The sequence below is a fragment of the Perissodus microlepis genome, chromosome 8 (assembly GCF_051167445.1).
Source record: "Perissodus microlepis isolate ML-2025 ecotype Zambia chromosome 8, ASM5116744v1, whole genome shotgun sequence".
Taxonomy (NCBI): Eukaryota; Metazoa; Chordata; class Actinopteri; order Cichliformes; family Cichlidae; genus Perissodus; species Perissodus microlepis.
Window position 1 is genome coordinate 27,096,143 of NC_140468.1, and position 8,248 is coordinate 27,104,390.

Below are 8,248 nucleotides of genomic sequence, written 5' to 3' on the forward strand. Positions count from 1 at the left end.
ATAGTTATGAAGACAGAATTTGTTTTTAAGGTCATGCTAGGCGGTTGCTATGGTGGTTGCTGTGGACTTGGGTGGACCGCGTCCGATTCCTGTTATTAGCTGTCCGCCGTAGGAAGGCTGCGTTCCATTTACAAGTAGTGACAGTCTGCCGCAACTCGAACTCAAACCCTGCTTTGTTCTTTAATTATAGGCCTTTTATAGCCGTTCATGACACGCACACACACACACACACACACACACACATAAAGCACTTTGCCTCACCATGAGAATGCAACTTTACCTAACCTAACCTTTAAAGTATCTGATATAGTATAGAAAAATGAAGCAACCAGAGATTTAATGATGAAGACTCTGGGTTCTGTAGTGACCTGAATGACTCTTTGCATATAATTTATTGAAGAGGAGTTTAAAATGCACTTTATATTTAGACTGTTGCTGTTTAATTTTTTACATTGTTGCGGTGTTATGTCATGAATAAGGTTCACCTGCTGGGGGTTTGATGGATCAGCTGGACAATACAGTCAAAGACAGACTTCATTCATCATATGCAAGAATCCTAGTTGGATTTTGGTTTTCACTCATGTTTTTGAACCAAATATTGAAAACAATTCTGACAGACTGGATACCTGGTCAGGGTGTACATTACCTTTCACTCAAGCATCCCAGGACAGAGCCCTGCCCCACCATGAGCCTGGGTGGATACGTGGTTATAATATAAAAGGACCGATACTGAATATGAATATTTCATGAAAATTGAATTATAATACGAATTAGTAATAAGGGTTTCTCTGCGCCCTTCTCCACCCCATACTCAAAGAGCTGCGGGCAGAGAGGGTGACAGGAGAGGATGGCACTGAAGAGAAGATGCTCGGTTTCTGGAGTCTCCTGGTCCTGTCAGTATTAGTAGGATGCATCTGCTGTCTTCTCGTGGATGCTCACCTACCTTGACTCGTTCCAGCCTGCTATGGATTTCCCAACACTGCGGACAGTGGCCCACGTCAGAGACGTTTAATATTGATTACATATGTCTGAATTGCTAACCCTAACCCTAGCTCAACAGACCACAATGCCCTGGACTTTCAGTATTATTACATGCTGTGAACATAAGTAGCTTTGATCACAGTTTATGTTGTAAAAGAGAAGGAATATTGAAAAAAAGATCAACTAATGTTGATCAATTAAAAAACTTTGACTTTGTAAGTACATATTGTTACAGTCCTAATTCCAATATGATTCTTCATAACTCCTGCTTTGAAATACTGAACTTTAAAATTTACCTGATGAAAGATAATTTACAGTGGCACTCTGTCAGGATAATTCTGACTATAAGATCACTGTATTAATCTGAATCCTTCTGAAATGTGCTGTGAATGAATGCTGATGCAACTCACTGTGGGAAAGCTGTTAATAAAATGAATCTGTGACACATGCAACACATTCACAGAGGAAGAGAACAGAAAGGGAGGACACGCAGAGGCTGTGTTGAAGTCAGAAATCCAAATCTTTAGTCAAAAACAGGCGGCGGTTACAAACAGGAAGACAAGCAGTCCATCAAACAGTCTACAGGATCAAACATACAGAGAATTCAAACAGCAGTAAAAAAATAACTGGACACTGAAAAACTTAAAGCAATGTGAGACGCAATAAAAGGCAGCAGCGCAGTATATTGACTGAATTATCATCAATTACAAAAGAGAAAAAGAGAAAAGGAGAAAAACAATGATTTCTACGAAAATAAACCTTAATGGAAACATACAGAATGTAAACTGTGTGAGTTTGGTGAACTTTGTTAGTAACAAATGAGAAAAAAAAAGAGAGACAAAAACTCAGTATTCATTACATTACATTACATTAGAAAGCATCTACACATTCTGGTCATGGATTTTTACAGTCTTAGTTCCGCTCGCTGTCATCATTATAATCATCATGATCAATGGCGAGGTCCTGAGGTAGGCGGGGCTGTCTCTGGTGCTGTCACCATGAAGGAACAGCATCTGGCACGTGTTGCTGAAACATCCCAGTACACTGGTGTAGTTTCCTCTCCAGCTGTTTGACATTTGACACTTCAACATTAAGGGGAAGAAGAAGAAACAGTGTTAGGTCAGGTGACCATATGGTTTCTAAAGTAACTGACAGGAAGTAACCAGGCCGTTAGAAATGGATGGCAGAAGTGGCGCAGCTGCCCCTCTGTTGGTCTTCCTTGGTCTCTTGTGTTCTGAGGGCCTCTGGATGTCTGGAGTTTTGATCTCCTCCATACCTGCTTCACCCTGGTGGACGGGGCTGTGGCTCCCCACACCCTCTAGCACATAGGTGTCAAACTCTGGCCCGCAGCCTAATTACATTTGGCCCGCGAAGCCATACCAAATTACTATTAGAGCTGACCTACTAGTATTATACAGCTAATATATATAGTTTAGTATTAAGCTTTGCTTGTTCCATATTCAGTTTTTCAGCAAAACTTGTTTGAGTCTATAAGAAAAGATTCATTCTCATATCTGGAGGAAGATTTTTTTTTTTATATTAATGTTAGCCCGCGACTTTGTTCCAGTTTTGAATTTTGGCCCACTGTGTATTTGAGTTTGACACCCCTGCTCTAGCAGATCATTACATGAAGGAACCTTTTAAAAACAAGCGCGTTCATGCTCACAGGTGTACACACGGGTGCTCACACACACAAACTACACCCTTTTTGGCTCCTACCTCAAAGCACACTGTGCGCTGTCGATATTATGTGCTGCACAATAATGTTTAATATTTATTATTTACTGTTATAGTCCCATATATCATCGTGATGTTGTTTATTGTATTGCTCTCGTTTTCTTCTGCTTGTTTTCTTTTTTCTTTCTCAACAGGTGATCCAGGTGATTGATACATGTATTTTTTTTTTTGTCTGCTTATTTAGTTGGGTTTTGTTTGTTTGCTCTTTATCCCCGTCCCTCTTCTCCGCTGGTTTTCCCCCTCTTCCTTTCTCCCTCTTCCTTTCTCCCTTTTCTTTTCCTCATTCAAGTCTGTCCCGTATCTAGCAAGTGAAAATAAAAAATAAATAAAATAAACAATAAAAGGTATATCAAATAGACCATTACGGCAAGGCTGGGATGGTCAATTTGGTAAAGTAAATCCGTTGGGCATCTTTCTTCGCCTTTAGACAATAATTCTGATGGCAAAAGAACCAAACGGGACAGGCAAAAAAAAGAAAAAAAAAGAAAAGAAATGGATGGCATGTGTTTAGAGGTACTGTAGTTGGATAACTGTACTTACCAAAAGCAGCAGCACACAGATGAAGGATCAGATGCTGAATGTTGCAGGAACATGCTCATGTGTGGTGGTCATTCAGTGCTGCTCCGGCAGGTTAGACAGTCCAAGACTGATATCCTGCCCATCTGAGAGTTTGAAAACACACATGCAAAGATTTATTTTGTATTACAGTCAAAGTTGGATGTTCATTTCTGTCCTTTAAAATGTTTGTGTATTTGAAAGTACTAACATTTAAGAATGACTTGGATCATCTCCTTTAAAGGGGAGACAAGTGTATCCACTGATCCACGTCACTTTACCTGGATGATGACTCCTCTCTCCCCCACTCAGAAACACTCCTAATATAACCAAGCAAATAAATAATATTGAAGATTTACTTACATCATTACAAAAACAGGAAAAACATCTTCCTTTGATTCTATTTCTCCATTCCTGCTGAACATCAGGCAACAAATATCTCAATAAATCACAGTATAATGTAAAGCACATATTTTATCTGCTTTGTCTAACCTCTGCAGAGCCTCTGTCAAGAAAAACATATCTGTAAGCATAAAACAAATATACATTTCATAACACGTCACTGGACAAACCTCGGTCTGTTGATTTCCTCTGTGCAGTGCAGACAAGCATCAGTCAGCAAGTCAAGGTGGTGAGATGGACTGGTGCCCTTTGTGACTCTCTTTTGAGGAAACACCACCGTCTTTCCACACCGTCACCATCTATGAGCACAAACTGCCGCTCTGCTCTGCCAGCATGTAGGAAATCACATATCACACACAAAGGGGTGAAGAAACATTAGAGCTCAACTTTGTATACTTTAGATCTAAACAGATCAAACTAGCTCTTAGTTTCAACAATCAGTGAGCAGAAAAACAATGATACCATACGGATTCTGTATGAATACAATATGGTATTTTCAATACAGGTGTCAAATTAATTTATTAAAACTAATACAGATATATGTATATATTTTTTTGATAAATTAGTTTGCTAAATTATAAGAATATTTTTTTTTTTCATTTAACAATTGCAACTGACAGAAATTAAATATTGAACAAAAATATATTGTCACATTCTGAGCATGCTCAGCACGCTGACAGACTTGAAGTTGCTACAGATTTTAAGAAGTGATAATTATAGGGAAGAAACTTCTCTTTTTCATCCGTTTAATCAAACATTTGATGCCTCAGCTGTCTCAGTCCTATAGCGTTCTGCAACTACAACTAACCTGAGGCTTGGATTTGGCTGCAGGTGCTCCTGTACATCCTTCTCAACATGTGGGTACCATTTAATCACACTTCTTCCTGAGCTTTGCTTCATCACAAGACCAAAGGTGGCATCCCGTTTCACAGTCTTATCATCATCCAGAAGAAACATTTGAAGAAACATCATGGAGAAGAAACATTTACGCGCCTCCTGGTTTTGTTTTCTGATCCTGTAAAAAGACTGAGGACAACAAAGCCCAGAGAACACGAGATACACAACATCCAACATTCAGACTCAACAGCCTCCATAAATGAAGAGCACCAGGTTGGTTCAGTTATAGTAGATATAAGCATACTTCACATTACTGGGTATGAATAATAATGAGGAGGCAAACTTTTAAGATGCAGAGCATGATGTCCCATCATCAGACTGCAAACAAACATCCACCAGGCTTCTTTGTTGGCAAAATTGATGATTCTCCCATCAGGGATCAGTAGAGTGTATTAACCTGTGGTATAAGCAGCAGTCACTGAAATATTACTGTTTCAGATAAGAAATCTAGCACATAAAAGCCCGGGTGGGAGGGATCTCTGCAAACTGACTTAGTGTGAAGCTCAACAAAAATCTGACTCTCCAGTCACAGACAAACAAAAACCTCCAGCTGGGAGATAGAAAACGCTGTCTGGGTCTTGCTGGATGTTGCTGGTCAGAGTCCCACATTAGCAGAGTGCTTCTTGGTCCCACTGACCCATGTGGACAGCGACTGTGGAGAACTGTTCTGGAAAACAGAAAAGAGAATTAAAATAACAAAAAGCCAAACAGGATTTCCACAAAGACTCTCTTGGAATCAGCAATCAAAAAAATCACTGGTTCATATTTCAATTAAATATGAACAGGTTCCTTAAATGCACGCAGTTCAGATCTGATTTAATTTAATTTCCTTCACACAGCACATTCGTCCAGGCTGACAGGTAAACATAGAATTAATCTCAGGTAAGATGACTCATAGTAGAGATTCAGTAAGAAAGATTGCCAGCTCAAATATTATTACCACACAATCCAAGGACACACCAACAGCTCAGATTTCTAGAACTATTTAAACAAATGTCATCTGAATATTCAATTCATGTTCACAGTGGGAGGGTGGAGGGTGTCGTGGAATTTTTTAAATAAAGTCTGCAACACAGAAAGAATTTTGATCAAGCTATTTATTACTGCGCACAGGAGAGCAAACACACATCAAACATCACAGTTCAGTCATGTCAGCTCTGCCACTTCACGTGTCTCGCTATGAAACCTAACGGATCAATGGTTATGCTGTTTTGTGCCCTTGGCGTTATCAGCACCTGTAAAGGGAGTTGTTTTCTCAAACTGCTGAAGTAAGTTCATCTAGTTTTAGAAACTTTCACTGAACAGTCTATAACAGTGTCACAACTAAGCATATGCATAAGCATTTAAATACTTTAAATGAGAATAACAGAAAATTTCTATTACAGGAGCTAGAGCCTGTCCCAGTAGTCATAGGTAGAGCACACCTGGACAGGTCACCAGTCTGTCAGAGGACTAACACAGATGCAGCCTGACTCAATCCTAAATGTTCAGCACACAGAGACACAGAGGTACCGTTTAAAGTTTAGTGTTAACTTGAGTCACTGATCATTTGCAGTATTACAGAGTCTGGCAGTCTTTGCATGATGTCCACGTCACTGTACGTTTCTAGCTGACTCTCAGGTGTGACAGGTGTGCCAGCAGGAAAGAGTAATAATAACCTGCATCCTGAGGTTTGTCATGCAGGATTAAAGGAGCCAGGCTTTGTTCACACAGCTAGGATTGTATTTTACACTGACCCTGGGTCAGTATAAGTATCATACAGTTTAAACAAAGCACTGAAACTTGCACATATTTATTACAGATGCACTGAAGCTAATCGAGATATTTGCTGTCAATCTGTGGCTGCGATTAAACACTTTACTGGAAACTTTATTAACTAGTAACTTCATCAGTCATGACAGAAGCTAATATTTCTGCGCTAACATCGTTTAAACAGTAACAGCTTTACTACAATGTAAGCTAACGTTTACACCGTAACTTTAAGCTAGCACCATAAAGATGGTAAAACACGTAATAATATCTACAAATGCATCTTAAAGCTGTTATAGTAGCACTCGGTGTATTACTAACATAACCACATTAACATTATTGACACTCGCTGACTTTTAATAGTCATTCTATAAATGCTGTCCGTTTAAATGGTCTTACCTGTAAACACTGCTGTACCCACCGGATTCCAGCCAGAGTGGATTCTGGAGGCTTCCCACGCTCCTGTTAGTGATCCTCCATCTGGATGGATGATAACAACCTTCTGAACAATCTAGCAGGAGATGGCCCATATCTATGGGACTGATTTGTGCTAATAACGCCCATTGTATGGACTGATAACAGCCGAAGCGGGTGAATAAAGTCACCCAGTAGCTAGCTGTGCCATTACCCAGCATACACCAGCACAATATTAGGCACAGCACCACCATAGACATTTTCAGTGGTTTTGAATGCAGGACATGGTTATCTTACCTTGTAAAATGCATGACAATAAAACAGCTAACCACCATAAAATGGTATTGTGTGTGTATGTATGTGCATGTGTGTGTGTGTGTGTGTGTGTGTGTGTGTGTGTGTGTGTGTGTGTGTGTGAGAGAGAGAGAGAGGGAGAGAGATCAAAGGCGTGCGTTTATGTTTTTTCTTGATCAAGAGTGAGCCTCCTCTCTCTTATTGGCTGTATGGTATAGCATGTTTATTCAGGTGCACCTTTGAAGTCTATGAGAATACTTTGCAGCCTGGTCTGAGTGGTCATTTCTGCACAGACACAATGAAGCGTGCACTCAGTTTAGAGGAGGCTGTTGCTGCAGTTTTGCACTCTTCAGAAAGTGAAAACGATACCACAAGCAGTGGAGATACTTCTGACAGCGAAGAAGAATTTTTGCCAGGCACCGAGGAGCTTTGCAGCTCGTGTGAGGAGGAGGAGGAGGAGAAGGAGGAAGAAGAGCAGGAGGAAGAGACAAGACTGGAGGATGGCCAGTGGAGATCTAAAAATGGAGAAATCATGTGGCAACCCACACATGAAGAGGTCCTGCCATTTTTTCCTCCCCCCATTTTAACCCCAGGACCAACCCATTATGCAATTCGTAGGATCAGCAGCCCTGTGAGCACTTTCCATCTTTTTTTTGCAGAGGACATTATGCAGCTAATCCTGCATTTCACCAACCTGCAGGGCAACAGGTCAGTAAAAGACTGGAAGGACATAGATGAGGAGGAGTTGCAGGCTTACATGGGGCTTGTGATGCTGGCTGGCCTGTACAGGTCTCAACATGAAACGACAACAAGCCTGTGGGATGGGGAGACAGGGCTCTTCTGTTTCCTGCTACCATGTCAAAAAAAAAGATTTGAGCAAATTAATCGGGCAGTAAGATTCGATGATCGTCTCTCCCGTCCAGGTCGCTACAGGGGGACAAGGCTGTGGTTTCCTACATCCCCAAGCAAAGAAAAAAATGTTGTCTTATTGAGCACCAGGCACCGTGAGCTACAAGTCCAGGACTCTGGGAAGAGAAAGCCCCACATCATCCTGGATTATAACAAATGCAAAGGGGCTGTGGATCATCTGGACCAGGTAAGCACAATTATAAGTCATTTATTTGCCAAATTGTTTACAGTTTCTCATTGTTATAACTGATAAAGTCAGATAATGTGATTATGATAGTTTTGATATGAGATGCTAGTTTTAGACTATGAT

The 8,248-nt window shown here is 40.5% G+C and overlaps 1 long non-coding RNA gene across 2 annotated transcripts; it reads right to left on the reverse strand.

Annotated features, from left to right (window-relative positions):
• Positions 1–1,478: 1,478 nt before the first annotated feature.
• Positions 1,479–7,932, reverse strand: LOC146382126 (uncharacterized). Of its 2 annotated transcripts, none has more exons than XR_014801202.1 (6): positions 6,721–7,932; positions 4,484–5,239; positions 3,846–4,000; positions 3,555–3,593; positions 3,259–3,380; positions 1,479–2,063 (listed from the first exon to the last, which is right to left on the reverse strand). It is a non-coding gene; the product is annotated as an uncharacterized LOC146382126 (long non-coding RNA). The 2 variants fall into 2 exon arrangements; XR_014801201.1 differs by having other exon boundaries at positions 3,485–3,593.
• Between the last annotated feature and the right edge of the window lie 316 nt (positions 7,933–8,248).